The sequence below is a fragment of the Corvus brachyrhynchos genome, unplaced genomic scaffold, assembly GCF_000691975.1.
Source record: "Corvus brachyrhynchos isolate BGI_N302 unplaced genomic scaffold, ASM69197v1 scaffold202, whole genome shotgun sequence".
Taxonomy (NCBI): domain Eukaryota; kingdom Metazoa; phylum Chordata; class Aves; order Passeriformes; family Corvidae; genus Corvus; species Corvus brachyrhynchos.
In genome coordinates this window covers 4,656,305-4,673,180 of record NW_008238132.1, presented here as the reverse complement: position 1 = coordinate 4,673,180, position 16,876 = coordinate 4,656,305, and the positions used below count along the sequence as shown (strand labels likewise).

General features: G+C 39.7%; 1 protein-coding gene across 9 annotated transcripts in view; it reads left to right on the top strand.

The window, feature by feature from the left end:
• The window catches only part of ENOX1 (ecto-NOX disulfide-thiol exchanger 1), a 289,993-nt gene that overhangs the window by 119,701 nt on the left and 153,416 nt on the right, over positions 1-16,876 (top strand). For 2 of the 9 annotated variants that reach the window (XM_017733584.1, XM_017733580.1), the window contains exon 3: positions 14,550-14,718. The exons of the other annotated variants lie outside the window; for them this stretch is intronic. The gene's annotated coding sequence lies outside the window, so the exon portion shown is untranslated. The remainder of the gene's footprint in view (positions 1-14,549; positions 14,719-16,876) is intronic. 9 annotated transcript variants of the gene reach the window in all.

The following is a 16,876-nucleotide window of genomic DNA, read 5'->3' as shown; positions in this document are numbered from 1 at the left end:
CGAAAATATTCTTCCATCGGCATATATTTTGACTCAGAAATTAACTGTGTCCAAATAGTCTTCCAAAAGTCTTTGGTAAGAATCAAATCCCAAGAAACGTAGAAAAAGTTCTTAAACAACCATGAAAGGAAATGTTTCAGTTCCTTTTGAGCTTGAATTAAGCTAAAATTTACAAATCGTTGTTCAAGAATCTTTTCAAGTTTAAGATAAATGTCCATATGCGGCTCTGAGAGCCAAGAGTCTTTCCATGGTTCCTCCATAGTTTAGAGATGGAATAGCAAAACAAAAACTAGAAGAGAAATCCAGAGTTTACTCACAAATCAGTCGCTGTCCTTAGGGATCGGGGATCGTTCTGCTCACAATTCTCTACCATTTGTTACAGTGGAGATACTGCAACACGTGTATCAGACAATGAGGCCCGTGGAAAGGAAATATACCTGGACCGATTCTTGATAGATGTTTCAGAGAGATGTTTATTTCTCCAGCCACATGGCCGGGGATCCCGAGGAAAACTGCTGCAATCAGGGGACCCAAGGGTCCTTCCCCAGGCAGGGGAACACCAAACAACCAATGGGGAACGAGGCTGACCAAGGGCTAGGGAAACCCCGTGCCTCCCTCCCAGGGCCCCTCTCCCAGGACCACATGGCAGGGGGAAGGGACCCCAACAGGCATGTTTGCTTCTCATTATTAGCAGTCATTTGAAGGAGAAAATGAACAAGGGTGATAAACATTTGGGAAGAGACTGCCAAACACACAGCAGAGCCCTGGGTAGGAGGATGTGGATTTAATGCATGGTGCTGGTTGTGAGAGCATTTGTACATCTGGTTCAGTTTGTGGATTGGATCCATTTGTGGAGGGGAGCCTTGGCTATTATTGTTTGTTCCCTGTGTCTTATTTTAGCTTCACATTATTCAATGTCTGATTATGTTGGACAATACTCACTGTTGCTGCTGAGAACATTTTGGGCACCAGTGACAAAATGCCAAGGATTATGTCCATATCATTCTATCACGGCTCAGGAAACCTGTGAGAGTGAGCCAAGGCAGGCGCTGGATGCTTTGCAGAAGGAGGGGTGCCAGCCTAGGATAAATTAACTAAGTTTGTCTTCCCTCTTTTCTCCCACCCTGACTGCCTGTATAACAAGGATGTGAACTGGGAGTCCTCAAACCCATTGAGTGATGGTCCCAAGTCTAAAAAATTGTAAGAGGGAAAAGGAAACCTACTTTGATACAGCGGGGTGGAATTTTGCAGATCCTGTGAATTCTGTCATCCTGTTAAGAGCTGAGATCATTACTGGGCATGCTGTTCAGCAAAGCAGGATTTCTGTCCATATTTTCTTTTCAAGTTCATCCAGCCTGTTTTACAGCTGTAATAACTTGTGGCACAACACAGTCCAAAGGCTGGCGTGTCTATTTATATATATAGGTATAACATCAGTTATTCATGCTTGCTATCTGAAATTGGGAGTTGCTGCTTTGAAAAGAATGGATACCTGAATTTTGTGTTGTAATGTGAACCAAACAAAACCAGACAGAATATTTGGCACATAAGGAAGTATTATATTTCATTTCATTGTAATGTTTTCAGTGAATCCAAAATTCATTAACTATCCCAAATTCATAAGTTGTCTTCAATGCTGCATATCATCTTTTTATCTTAGGTTTAACTGGAACAAGTATCTATGTCAACCAAACCAGAGATTTCAGGAGTACTGATTATTTCACCAAGGTTAATACTACCTTACAATAAAACCTGTTCTTTATGGATTCACTTACTTAGGGCAATACTGCTCACATATAGGAGATAATACTAAAATCTCTACAAATGTTTTTGTAAGTAACTGAAATTACTGTGACATTTATGGTACTCCCTTTTCTTAGATTAGGGAATGAAGCAGTTACTTAAATTACCTTCAAAGCAAAACTGCAGAAATTTCCACTCAGGATTTACACTGAAAAAATGAAAGCATAAAGTGCCTTTTTGGGTCGTATAACTATATTTTATGTACCCCCCATTCCCACTGGCATGTCACTGCAAGGGCTTGAAAACTAGATGTGAGGACACATTGCCTTCTCGTGTCCCTTTGCCCAGCTGAAGAGGTGACACATGTCACAAGAGGGACGCATGTGCTGTTCAGATGTTCAAGTCTAGGAGGGACCAGTGCAAGGTTTTCTGCCTCTGTAGACAGAGCCTGAGGCTCTGCAGTAGCAGGGTGAGCTTAGCATGCAGAGAACAAGGGAAAGTGGTTTGAGATAATAGCTAAGCTACAGGAGATATCCTAGACAGACAAGAGGTCAGCTCTGTGTGGAGAAAGCCACCTTGCCCCATCGATTCTCTAAGAGCAGTTGGGGAAAAGGAGTGAGGAGCTCTGCAGAGACAGTGGGACTGGGGGGAGGTGCAGGAGGCTGTAGCAGGCACTGCAACAGGTTGTGCAGAGAAGCTGTGGATGCCCCATCCCAGGAAGTGTTCAAGGCCAGGTTGGATGGAGCTTTCAGCAACCTGGTCTAGGGGAAGGTGGCACTGCCCATGGCAGTGAGGTTGCAACTAGATGTTCTTTAAGGTACCTTCCAACCCAAGCCATTCTATGATTAGTGAGTGCTCTTTTCCTCCTAGAAAATCCCTCTCCCCCTGCAATCTCCTTTCTTTAGGATACGAGTCTCAGAGCTCACATCTCCTGGAGCTTGCAGACTTCTCCCCATCCAGCATCATATTATCACTCCAGCTCATAACAGGCAGTCTGCCCTCTCTATTCATCTCCAATGATGTCTCCTCAACTTCTTGGTGCTCTGAAGGAGGAAAAGGAAAAAAAGATTCAGAAAAAGAAAATACAGATGTCCCTCCCAGTGGAGGAGCTGCAGTTGTTGCCAGAATTAGGTGTGAAGATGGCAGCTACTGAAATGTGAGGCATTTCATACCCTTCCCCACCAGATTTGCAGCACCAAGACATAGGGTGAGACCGCTTATCTCATCCCCACCATTCCAGACACTGACAGTGCTTATCAAGAACTAATAAAGTACACAGGGCCCATCTCTGGGCAATGTCTACCTGCCTGTGTTTGAAGTTTTACCTTAAAAACACTAGCTGGATCTTTCAATCTCTTTTTTTCTTTTTTTTTAAATTTCTATAAGCTTCATGAATTTATGAGGAGTTTAAAAAATAAAAAAAGAAAACTTATCTTTGCTACTTAACTCAGCAGTTGAACAAAAGTAGTGTAAAAATACTGCAATAGGTGCTGAGTAAAAATGTCTGTTGTGGTAACTATTCTGGGTATAGCTGCTCTTTCATGACAACTCCTTTGAATTATTTCCATGTGGAACAGAGCAGCTCTGACAGCAGCTCTTTTTTAGAGGGAGGCAATTTCCCTCATATATGACTTGTCAGTTGGTAACTGTGGGTGTGTAAATATAGCTGAATTTTGGAAATAATGCCGATCTGGCAGAGGTTTTGGGCAGTTATTTATGACTGAATGGATGAAATTTACCAAGTTCAGATTGATGGTAAATGTTGCAGGGCAGGTACATTACCCAAGCTTGTGTTTGTGGAGCACCTTGACAGTTTTATATTATTTTCAATAGTACAATTCTTCTTTAAATATCTAAATGGTGGATGTAATTTGTATAATAATTGTAATAGTATTCAGAAGCACCTCACTTTAATTTTATTCCAGTTTTATCAACATTTTCTTCTCTCTTTGCTTTTGCACTTGTGTCCTTCTTCTCTCATCATTCTCACATCTCATTTGGGATTTGTCCTCCTCCCGCTCCATTTTTCAGCTGAACTCCCATAAGACATGGGAACCTCCCTCTATACCTCCGGCATCAGTAACCTCATTTGTTTGTGGAGCATCTGCTTTATTTCTGCAGTTTTAACTCACAGTTTTATTTCTTCTTGCTTAGTTTGTTTTGTGTCATCCAGTGCCATGTTTCTGGTTTGCATTCTGTCTCTGGTCAGCAATCTTTCTGAGTGTATTCCTTTCCCTGACTTGCCTTGGTATGCTCTCTGTGTGTCAGCTTTAAATTTCTGTCTACACAAAGAACAGAGTCTGCTACAGACAAATTCCAGGGTCAATTTTGCCATAAAGCCAGTTGTTTCAAAATAATTTCAAGTTCATCGGCCTTCACTAAGAAAGATCTTAAGAGCTTTTAGAAGGCTATGAATATGTCTGTCATTTAAAGCCAGCTAAAGATGGCAGTACTATAGTTACATCTCTCAGCCTTCTGGAAACTTCCTGTTTGACTGGAAGATCTCTTCCTGAGAAATCAAATGAAGACTTTTCTATCTTACTTTCAAGGCGTTATCTCCCTTTTGATCTGGCAGTTTATGAGATCTTCTCATTTACTTAGTCCAGAGAGGATAATACAGAGCACAAAGCACCTTTTCTGTTGTCATCTCCATGTCCCAAGTGCCAGACCCTCTGCTTCCTAAAATTCAAATAAATCCACTTTATATCCCTCATTGTATCTAAATGTATCAAAATAACAGAAGAACCTCCTCCTTTTTGCAGGAGACTTTCAAATGTTTTACTAGTCAAAATTTCACTCCATCACAGTATTGCAGAGGTGCAACAAACTCAAGGAATTATTAGTAAAAGAAATAGAGAAATCAGCAGATGAGAACTTCCTCTTTCAAGAACAGCAGCTTGTTTTAGTTGTGTCTAATATGATCTCTAGGACAGAAGATTGCCTTTATTTGTGCTGTGTCTTTGCTGCATACAGCAGCAGGCTTATATTGAAACTTCAAGTTAGTAATTTAGCTTGAGTTGTCTGAAAGCTGGAGTTTTGTATGGGTTTGCATTTCTTGCAGATGTCTGTCATATACAGCAAATGTTGCTGGCTGGCTGCCCTCAAAAACACTGGGGAGAAAATAAGATCCTTGAAAAAGTGAAATACTAATGACTTACAGCCACTTCATATCTAATAGCAAGTGAATGCACTTCTTGCTTGAGAGGAATGGGAACAGAGAAGCTTGGAGTTGGCTTAGTGGTGGGAGGCTTTATGTTGTTTTTGAAGGAATATTTGCAAATTCTCTATTTGGTAGCTGACTTTTTAAAATGCAGTCAAATCAGTATGTGGTGATGACAGAAATAATCGTGTTATTCTATTTTGACTCAAAATATGTATTGCATTGGACAAAAAATAACAAATTATTCAGAAAATATTCTCTAATGTGCTCTGCTGGGTTTCAGTGTCTCCAGGGAACTTCATTTTATGACTCTATCAGCTTGCCTTAAAGCCACAGAATATGTGATTCACAATTTCACTATCCTGTTGGTTCATGTTTCTGTTTGGAAAGTGAATCAATTTCTGGATCTGAGGTGTGCATAAACAGCTTCTTTTTCCTTATAGTCTCAAGGGAAATCATGAATGTCAGAGAATAAAGGTACACAGAGATATAGATGAATTTCTGTGCTGAAATCTGAAAGTTAAGATGTGACTAAACTTTAGAACTTTAATAAGAACTCAATGATCAGTGCTTTGCCAGCAATGTGACAATGTGCTCTCTCCAACTTACCAGCTATTTGTACACACTGTACTTTGGTCACTGGGTGCAGTAACCAGGAAAGAACAAAACACTTGGCAAATTAAATCTAAAGATTTCCACTCCTGCTGTAGAACAGATAGATGTAATATACCATTTCATCTTAAACCAAATTATGTGCTAGGACATTGAGATACTTATTTCTGAAGACATCAGTGTATAATGTCTGATATCATAAGGACTGAGGTGCTTAAATTCCAATTATGAAAAAATCTTTCAACTGAAAGCAGAGATACCTGAACTAAACAGCTCTGCGATATACCTAATCTTTCCCCTCCTCCTGCCTTTCTTATTGTTCATTCAAGTGCACATGTGAAACAAGGACTTGATCAAAAGTCCTTTGAAGTAGATGACGATCTGTCAGCTGGCTTGCCCACTGTTTGGACATCACCTGTATGTTTTATCTTCGTAACAAACCCTTTAGCGATTTCTTGAGTGTTGACAGAGCATATGATAACGCACAATGGAACTGAGACCACTGAGCCTGTTTGGCATTGTTTGTTATCTTCTGCTGCTATCTTACAGCACATTAGTGGAGGTATGTCTTCTGCACCGCATGCTTTTGCAATACCTTTGCCACAAAAGGTTTTGAGGAAAAAAATTTTGAGGAGAGACATAAATGTTATCTTCAGAACCTAAATGTTGTCCTCAGCTGTCTATTGTGGATATAAGGAAGATATAACCAGATCTTTCTTGTAAGGGGAATGTGATAGGAGAGGGAATGGACACAAGTTGCAATGTGGGAAATCCCGCTTGGATACTAGGGGAAAAAAACCCCAACCAAAAAACCAAATCACAGTAATGTAGTCAAGCATCAGAGCAGGTTGCACTTGGAGATATTCAAACCTGACAGTCTTGAGCAACCAGATCTGACTTGGTCACACCTAAAGCAGGGGATTGCGCCAAGTGACTGCCAAAGATGCCCCCAGCCTATGTTCTGTGCTTCTATGAATTCTGTTCTTTTTGTGTAGTTTGCTCTTTTCATCTAACTCTTAAATAAAGGGGAAATATTCTGTCTCTTTTCAGAACCTACTGGGTTTGCTCTCATTTACTTACAGAAATGAGAAATGGAAAGGTTGCTAAAGAAAGGATTCAATGAACTGCAAAATCATGTATTTCTCTCTGGAACCATGCATTTTATATATTTGGTTTATAATACCCAGTAGAAAACATGTGCTGAGAGCTCACTGCTCTTATGAGCTGAGATATCTGTATCCACGAACAAGATTCATTTGCAGTGTTTTCCTCTCCTTTCTTTTTAATGAACAAAAAAAATAAAAGTGTTCTGTGGTTGTTTGGAATAGTAAAACATGCCTGCTTTCATCTGAAAATAAAATCAAGTCTAATAAATGTAATTATTACCACAGATAGGTCTGCTTTCCCACATAAATATTAGCATCTTTTCTTTCTGTTTCTAATAATCTGCATCTTAGTGGATGTATGTCTTTTGCACAGTGTGCTTTTGCAATACTTTTGCCTCAGAATATTTTCCTTTTGAAGTTATTAAAGTCAAGACTTTTAAAAATTCTTGTCAAAAACTGAGAATTATAACTGGCTCTGTTTGAAATACAATTATGTTTTAAGCAATTTTTCGATGAAATAATCCAAGTGTGCTTTTGCAAATTAAGAAGTTACACATTTCTACTTGAGATATTTTTTTCCATTTTTAAGTAGAGAATTTATAAAATTTTTTAAAAGTTGCAACATGAAATATATAATGAACTGAAATTCTGGTCAATAAATTTGGCTTGATTTAGGGTGGTTAAACAGACTTTGTATGTCAGAATTTCTTATAGCATGGAAGAATGATCTCTTATTTAACACACAATGTATTTAATAGTATAATACAGCAATGGATGGAATATGTTTATGGAATGTGTGCATATAGAATATGAACACTAGATCTTATATAGATGCTGTGTTTTAACTCTGTCTTGCAGCTAATCCCCAGACATCCCCTCACTCCCTCTCCCAGTGGCCTGGGGGAGAGAATAATGAAGGGTTAAAGTGAGAAAACCCTGGGCTGAGATAAAGGCAGTTTAACAGGTAAAGCAAAAGCCAAGCACACAAGAAAAGCCAAACAAGGAATCCATTCACCACTTCCCATGGGCAGGCAGGTGTTTAGCCATCCCCAGGAAAGCAGGGCTCCACCACATGTAATGGTGATTTGGAAAGACAAACTCCATCACTCCAAACATTCCCCGCTTCCTTCTCCTTCCCCCAGCTTTATATGCTGAGCATGACACCCGTATGTTACAGGATTCCCCTTTGGTCAGTTGGGATCAGCTGTCCAGGCTGTGTCTCCTCCCAGCTCCTTGCACACCCCCAGCCCTCTCTCCATTGGGGTGAGAGGCAGAAAGGGCCCTGACTCAGTGTCAGCACTGCTCAGTTGTAACAAACACATCCCTGTGTTATCAACACTGTTCTCAGCACAGGTTCACAACACAGCCCCCGACCAGCTACTGTGAAGAAAATTAACTCTATCCCAGCCCAAACCAGCTGAATGGACTTCAATATATCTGTTCTATAATAAAAGTCTGGAAATAGGATAGATATGTCTTATCAAGGAAAATAAGAAAAAGATGAAACTTCCTTAAGTCAGTAAATTTGACTGGGTTGCAACCATGGCAGACACTCCAGTAGCATTGCTTCTAGATATAAAACAACCTGTGAAGTGAATGAGGGTGAAAAACTTTAAACTGAAAAGGAAGTCTGCATTTTTTTCTAAAGCTAGTTATAGCTGAATAAATGTTTCTGTCCTTCTCTGAAAAACAGAGTAGAAACTAGCACAGAACCAGGATAGTTTAACATAAATACCGTCTGTATGTTTTTTCATCTTACACATCATCTTACGGTTGCTGTTGAAACATCTGGCTTCACAACTAGTAGTTTTTTTCCTTTTCCTTTGGGACAGGTCTTGCACAGTTCTGCCTTCCTGGGAAAAAGGAAAGAAATCCTGTGAAAACTGATGTTTGTTGCAAGAAACACGTACAGTAAAGGCCAGATGGATTTCATCAGTTTTATTTATTTAGCCAGCAAGGGCTGTTTATCAGTACAATATACAGACCATTGTAAGCTTATAAAAGACAGTGAAATAATTGTTACCAAATCAGCTAGGTTTCACTCTTACTTTCTGAACATTGGCTTTCTTGGCTGCTGAATAAAGCTTTTGAGGAATAAAGCTTTGGCTTCACAATCCAAAATGTATTGTATAGTTTAATGGTAAGCAGCCAAGATTGTAATTTTTGAGATACTAAAACAATTTGTCTTCTTCCACGAAAGTTTCCTAAAGCATTTTCATGACAAAAACATTGATCTTTTACACACACAGGTTACTCTCGGGCAAGGACTGGTTTAAATTTTATTTAATTTTCAATTGTTTTTCTACTGCATACTTGTTGAGCAAAAAATAGGCACAATTAATTATTTTTCTTAGAAATATCTAATACCCTAAGTATCTATATGCTTTAATCTCCAAGGAACCATTGCAGAGAATTACAATATTCTCAAGATATTGCTGTTAGGATAGATGATGATTGACACTTATTCATTAAGACACAATTGATTTCCAAAAGCAGAGGATTTAGGTTCCCTTTGAAAGGCTTTTTTGCCCCATATTAATGAACAGCAAAATTCAGAAGAGATGCACTCGTGCAAGCTTTTGGTTACACACAAGCATATGCTCTGTGTGTGTTTAAGCAATGCTGTGTAGATGTGTATGCCTCCCGAAGAGGCAAGTGTTGCACAAAAGTCAGCAGAGAGAATCTTTACACATGAAGTGCAGACATGAAACAATACCCAGGAAAACACCATCTAATTTAATGCACAGTGTGGCTGGGAAATTACTGTCAAGTAAATGTCGAGTAAGCTTGCAATGCAGAGCTAAACCTTGCAGAAACGTATGAAGAGCACTCAGATACAAAATCAAGATAAATATCTCACTTCTATCCCTGGTTTGCTTGTCAGGCTGTCCTCCTTTCCCTTTTCTTTCTGCTATTTTACAGGAAGTATCTGCTTTCTAGAGGATGGGGGAAGTTCAGCTATAGCAAGTGTGAGGTTTTATCCAATTTTTTTTCTATTTGATAATCATCTCTCTATTGTCTGGTCATTGCTTTTCTATAGAGTTAAATTGGTTCCACTGCTTGTTCTCCAGCTGCACTGCAAGATGATCATGTCTCCTCAGCACACACCTCCTCAGCACACTCATGGTTCAGGAGTACCCTTCCAAATCTCTATGCTTATAGTGTAGTTATATGACTTCTGCCACCTGCCATGGGATTCCTTCTGGGGTCCAACACTGTGGCTTTCAGGAGGAACACAGCTACTGAAGCTTTATTCTGGGGCCACAGTTTCACCACGGTGAGTGGCTGCTGTGGTGTTAGGAGCACTCAGCACGCATTGAGTTGTTAGAGATGTATGCTTTGTAACAAGAAATTACACTGCCGGAGAGCAAATTAGTGATTGATGTAAAATGGAGACTTCTAGGTTGTAATTGTGCTAGCAAGATATGAGACAAAGCTTCAAGTATAATTTTAACAGTATTTAATTAAGTGGGACAGTAGATTAACCACCACAATCCTAACTAAACACATAGAGAAGAATTGCAAAATATAAATGCTCATTATTGCTAAGTTGCCTCTGCCATCAGTGGCTGACTTGGAGATGGGGTGATTGACTTGAAGCTGATTTAAAATGGCTCAATTTAAAAAATAAATTTTAAATCTTTTCCAATTCAATGTTCTTCTCTAATGCAGATAGGGAAAGGTGACCCGTCTGTTCAGCACTGCACGGTTCATTGGGTGGGGAGAAGATGACATATTTTATCTGGTCACTGAGATCTTACTGTGTCATTGTACCTTGTGTGTAGCAATTAAAGCAAAGTGAATCACTTACTTAACAAATTTAGTGTCTTGTTCTCTCAATGGAAGTATTATTGCCTCTAGTTTATATTGGTTTGAATTGCCTGATGGCAGATTTCTGTCATCACCTCAGTTGCTGACAAACTGTAATTAGGTATCCTCGTGCACGGTGCTAGATGAAGAAGTTGCAGGGAATGGGTGCAGTTCCTTTACAGTTTGTTTAATTAACTTTGTGTGCTGGATCCAAAAGATTTTGGGAGCCTGGCCTCCCTTGCTTTGTCAAGCTGTGTAAATCCCATACCAATTATACTTCCTATTCTGGAAACAAACAGTGCAGCATAGAAGCTTTGAATTTGCTTTACATGACTCTTTGTAGGAAGCAAGCATAAAAGGAGCTTGTGTTCAGCCACAATACATTCATTGTTAATTTGAAGTGAATATTTATAACTTTCTTTTTACTATTAGCCTGACACTATGAGCAATTATGGCAGTATTCAGCTAAATCTGGTCAGCCTGTGCCTGGTCAGAATTTTCTTTCCCTGTGTTTCTAATACATTTCCTATGCACTATTTTGTCCTTAATGCCTTTATAGCTTGTTTATTGGAAACAGGTTTTTAATTATTTTTCAACAGTACTGGAGACCTGATTTAATGAGCAATTCTTAGATATACTAGGGAGACATATTCACCTGATTAATGTGATAGTTAACTGAGCAACAAAATTCCCTCATGAAGAAGCAGCTGTACACAGAGTGAAAGCAGTAAAAAAGTTTGAGGGAATGTGAAGAAAATATTTGAAGAGAGATAATTTAAAGTAGGATACTGAGCAAGTTGGAGGCTAAGTATAAATATGCAGTGTTGGCTTGCTGGTTGGTTGGTTGCTCCATTAGTACATGCATGTGTGCACATACATACCTGTATTTGTTAGGAGACAGTTTATATAGGCTTGATGGAATGGTACTGCATTGGAGTGCTGGGATACTCAAGGACTGTAGAAAAAAATGAGGAGGATGGGTCCTTCAGGTGTGTGTTGGAGATGAAATTGTGCAGCCAACACTTTAATGGCATGCAGTGTTGATGTCCAGCTTCAGTGCTAATGTGTGCTTTTGGAAACAAGTCTGTCCTTTGGGAAATAGGTCTTTTCTGAGAGAGAGGAAGGTAAGAGAGAAGAAGTTTGACGTTCTTTAGTTGTCAGAGCTCACACTGGGGTATTTATTTCTTGTGTCACTGACTTGCTCCTGTCATCAGCACTTATGTTCTCAGTTTGGAAGCTTGTGGTAAGCTTAAAGGACCAGACTAACATGATCGCCACAGAATTTTGATAGATAGTAGATAGTATAGAATTTTTGATAGTAGATAGTTCCACTCATGCATTTCAATAACATCTTCCCTCCTCTTTGCAAGCAGCATTTGCAAAGGAAGATGACGCGGTGGTAGCCCAGTAGAAACTCATGACTAGATAATCAGGTTTAGTTCCTGCAGAGGGCTGTGGCATCCATGGAGAGAAGAACCACGAGGGGATTAGTGGACACAAGGTGCACTAAGGCCAAAAAGTGGCACAGTAGCAGACACACATAGAAGAGGAGAGCTGAAGTATGAATGCTGGAGGAAACACAGCCCAGCTAGTTTCTCTCATGTAGTTCCCAACTTGGCTTGTATGATGGATATCTCTTTACAAGCCTGAAAATACAGTGTTTCAAAGTCATGGTATGGTATAAACCATCCCACTCACAAACTTATTGGACTCCTTATGGCCTAACATAACCCCTCTGGTTTCAAGTTAGGGCTGGTGGCTTTTTGTTCCTGCTCATTCATATACTTGTGAGGACAGGAACATTTTTTTCCAAAAGGAAAAGTGACCTTTTTGTATGGGATGTTGTATTCTTGTTCATATGATTTAAACAGGGGAGAGCTGTATAGATTATAAAGAACTCACTCTGGGAAAATGAGCTGACTTTCCGTGCAATCACTTTGGGAGCACAGATTAGGGAGAAGACTGATAAAATACTTTGCCAAGATCAAATCTAAGTGAAAGTGGGCTGGACACGTTACTGGGATTATAAGAGATTTGAAGAAAATAGAGAAAAACGAGAAGGCAATTAACATGCACCTATTTGGAAGAGGAAAATGCTCCTATGAGTGTCAAACTCTCTACCCTACCTTAACTGGTTCAGCTCATCTCCATTGTGACAAATAACTTGGACAATTTTTTCCAAAGCATTTTTATTTCCTTGCCTTGCTGACATGATGGAAATGTAATTATGATTTGGATGCTTCTTTCAAAGCCAGGAGGCTGGCTGCTCTGATGGCTGGAGAATCACAGTTGAATTCAGCAGATCTGGATTAATTTCAAACTCCTGTCATAGCTTTTCTTTAGCAGATTTTTAGTAGGTAACTTTTGGGGTTCTTGTCTGCACCTCATTTTTTTCATCTTGTCTGCAAAAAGCAGAGAATGATCTGTGTGTTCCACCCATGCTATCATGCCTTAGCAATTTAGTTGGTGGAATTTCTGGGGCTCTGTATGTCCATGCCTTGGGTCAGCATTGCTCCAGCCCTCCTGGACCACAGCAGCCCTCTGCTTCAAAAGTTTTTGTCTTTCCTGGCTTGAAAGGAGGGTTCCCAGTGATGTTTTGATTTGGGCTGCACTCGCCTTTTGTTATTTTCATATGGCGTGGTCTTTAGAGCTCTTTTATGGAGGACCCGTGGTGTTGGAGCCAGCAGGGTAGCTGTGCAGGGTGGCTCCGAGCATGGCTGAGCACCTTGTGGGAGCCTAAAACAGGCCGCAGCTCAACAGATTGACTGAGCACATGCCTAAGCTCTGCCTGCTCAGCAAATGCTTTAAACATAAACATGTTCCAAAGTGTTCTGCTATAGATGGGTGATCTCCAAAATGTGCTGATGTGCTCTTCTAGATAAAGATCAGGATTTCTTTCTGGAAGAACTCATTACAGGGCAAGCACACTAGCATTGCCTGAATTTTTAGGTAAGAGACTTGACAATTTGCTATTTATGAGGCAGCCAAAGTAGACAAAACCAGAACATACTTTTTAAATTGTTTTCTGGCATATAAATAGAGATTATTTAGTGTTATAATTTGTACATTTATTTTTTTTAATACTATTGAACTAAACTCTATGATGGCAACCACTCCTGCTAATCTTGTGTTCTTTAATCTTCAAACTCAACAAAAGTCATCTGCTGAACTCAACACTGAGTTGTCGAGACCAAGGTTTTGTTGGTTTTTTGTTGGTTATTTTTGTTGATTGTTTTGGGGTTTGGGGTTTTTTTTGGTTGTTTGGTTTGGTTTAATTTTCCTTATTTGAAAAGCAATCACGGTAAGAGATTTGAAGTGGTGATGATCAAGTGTTCCAAAGCAGCGTGTTCTCCTATTTTTTTATGAAGACCATCCTAAAAACTGCTGATTTTTTAAAAAATAGCAAATAATATATTATATTGTCACCTTTGAAAACTTTGGGAGTTTAATGTAATTTAACGCCTGGCCATTTCTTTGTGACTGCAACTTGTCATAAATCTAACACTGTGCAGCTAATAAACAGCAACAGGAAAAGTGGTCAATCCAAAGTGCATGCAGTCAGAGCATGCTGGCCTGCATGTATCAACTTCTGTATAGCCACCTATGGAAAAATATTGAGCCTGGACTTCTAAAATGCCTGAGACAGGACAGCTTTTGAAACAAAAGCAGCAGCCAAAGTTTGTAGAAGCAACTGTCTAATTCACACACGTTTATACATATAAGCATATATATATATTTATGTTTACAAACTGTATGATATGTATTCACACATGGTACAGAAGTATGAATGGCAAAAGGGCTGTACACTTTCCTTCTGAGAAACTGCCTGCCTTAAATGTTGAACCATCTTCCCTCACCCTTGTCCTCAGACTTACCAGGCACGTTTGCAAGGCTCAGCTCTTCACTAGCTCACGCGGAAAGGAAAATTTGGCATGATTTCCTTCTTTGTAACTGGGGCCCTGTTACTAATTTGCTTTACACAGATACGGTCCTGAGGGGTCCCTTAAAGGGATTTAGATCCCTCCCTACCACTGTCATCCCTTGTGTTTTGTCCAGGTGCACACTCTGCAACTGTCTCAACAAAGTGGGTTCTTTTGTTTGTTATTTTTTCTTCCCAGGACCCAAGAATTAACACTTCTGGTAGGAGGCATGTAACAGAAATGTATTTGCCAAATGGTGCTGCCTCTTTTCTTGGATATGGAAAAGCATTTTGTTGAAATGGGAAAACCAAATGAGTAGAGCCCGCCAGTTCCACACGCCTGCTGTCTGCGAGCATCCCCACCCTGGGTACGTGGGCTGTGTTACTGACTCAGGGGAATGGGTTTAGAGGAGCCCTTTGTTGAAATATTGGCAGCACATCACTGGACTTGCTGTTGTTGCAGATGGAGCAACTTGCCGAACAGATGGATTCTCAGTTTTCTGAAAGAAAGGGAAGGTACTTGGTGTACCACGGTGGGAAAGAAGGGAGGGTATTCCAGGCAGATGGAAAGGCAGAAAAGAAGGCATGTTCTGTGCTTTTTTGGTGCACTTGGAACCTAGCAATCTCCTTCTGGCAAACTTGGGAAAGTGTAAGCACAGCACTCTGTGAGAGGGCGAAGCGATTGTAACAGATGTGGAGGAAGTTATTTGCACAGAAGCAATGAAAATGAAGGCTGAGTCTAGGAGAAGGCAGAGTGTATAACTATTATGTGCTAGGTGTGGGAAAGGTCTCCTGCCCTGCTACATCAGTGGTGCACTCTCTTAAGGCACAGGACTAGTGCCAGAAGAGTATAACTGGAAGAGAGAACTGATTAATATTTTAAAGTCTATTGTGTTGTGGAAGAGGCTAGAGATAAATGTTATCTGCTACTGTGAAGCCAGGAATCCCCAGGTTCCTGCAGTATGTGCATTGGTTTCGTGACGGCACAGTTTGTACTGTGGCACTGCTCAGATACTGTGTTGCCTCTTCTCTTCTGTTGTTCTTCTTCCCCTCCCCATCTTGTTCATACCTCACTTCCATCTTAATTATTAGGGTGGGATCAGTCCTGTGCAGCACTCAAGAGCCTGTAAATCTGACTTGAAATTATGTCACCTGATCCAATATTTACTGCTAAAATCTTCATGCGATTGCCAAGTATAGCGTGATAAGGAAATGGCATGAACTGAAAGAAGTGATCGTATTTTGGTGTTGTGTGTTAACTCTGTACAACTTCTCAGTCACTTCACACACACATACCAGACTTAGCAGAAATAGACTTTATCATAGTATCATTTATGATTTAATAACAATAGACTTTTATCTTTATCCCTTAGCTTAGACAATTTCAGCGTCTTAGAATGCAGACATTAAAGCTGTTTAGCTATAGTAAGGATGCCAAAGGCCTTGGAAATCCAGATTTTCTGGGAAATGAATGTGATAAAGGGCAAAAATGTTATTTCCAAGAGTGATTCACTGCTGAAAGCAGCTATGCAAAATTATCACTTTCTTAAATAATGGCTTTGGCTTTTGTTCATGGTCAGGGTTGTGTCTACAGCAACAGAGATGTCTAAAGTCTTTTTCTGAAAAATAAAGTGACCTGGATTACATACCCACTTTTGCATCAGTTGTGCTCCATATTGCAAGACTGAATTTTCAGGGAGGCTCTGAGATAAAATGAACAAGGAATCCCATCACTGAATTTTAGTATGAACATTTTTCAGATTGTTGTGTCTGGATCTCAGCCAAGTCTCAGCCCTATAATAAATTAAGTCCAACCCACACAAAGTAAGGAAGTAAAAAAAAAAAGGGAAACAACCCAACAACTTCTACAAGGCAAAAACACTAGGCAATTTTTATGGGGAAACAAGCGGCCAAGAATAATTTATTGGAAAAATAATTATCTAAAGAGAGAGTGGGCTCTTCTCTCTAATTGGAAATGATAACATTTTTCAGCCTTACTAAACAGAGTAGAGGATCATCATTTTGTTCACCAACCTGGTTAAATTAAATACAAAGTTAAAAATTTGCTTTCCTCTTGTTTTATTTCTCCTTACACCCAATATTGCAATTGAGCCCGCTTCTCTTTCTCTATGGCAAAATCTAATCTGGCTGCAACAGGACCTGTGAAAATCATGAAGGTGATGAGCCAGGGTCTGCTTTCTGCATTGTACGTCTGGCTTATTTAATCTCTAGTCACCCTCAGATAATAAATATTTCATATGTTGGACAGGTGAAAGGTTTCATTCAGCTGCAGATCTGCTTCCACAGCAACTGATTCTTGTCATTTGAACAGTTTAAATTTGTTGAAAACAAAGCTTGCTTTCTGTTTTTCTCCACTGTGGTTTTATGTGTAACATATTACTTGTCTTTTCCCTCTTGTCCCTCCTACAAGCAGATACAGAAAAGCCAACAGCTTTAACAAGTAATTCTAAACAATTTATAAACCAACTTTATTCTCTCTTCCAGTCAAAATGGGATGAAAAATGC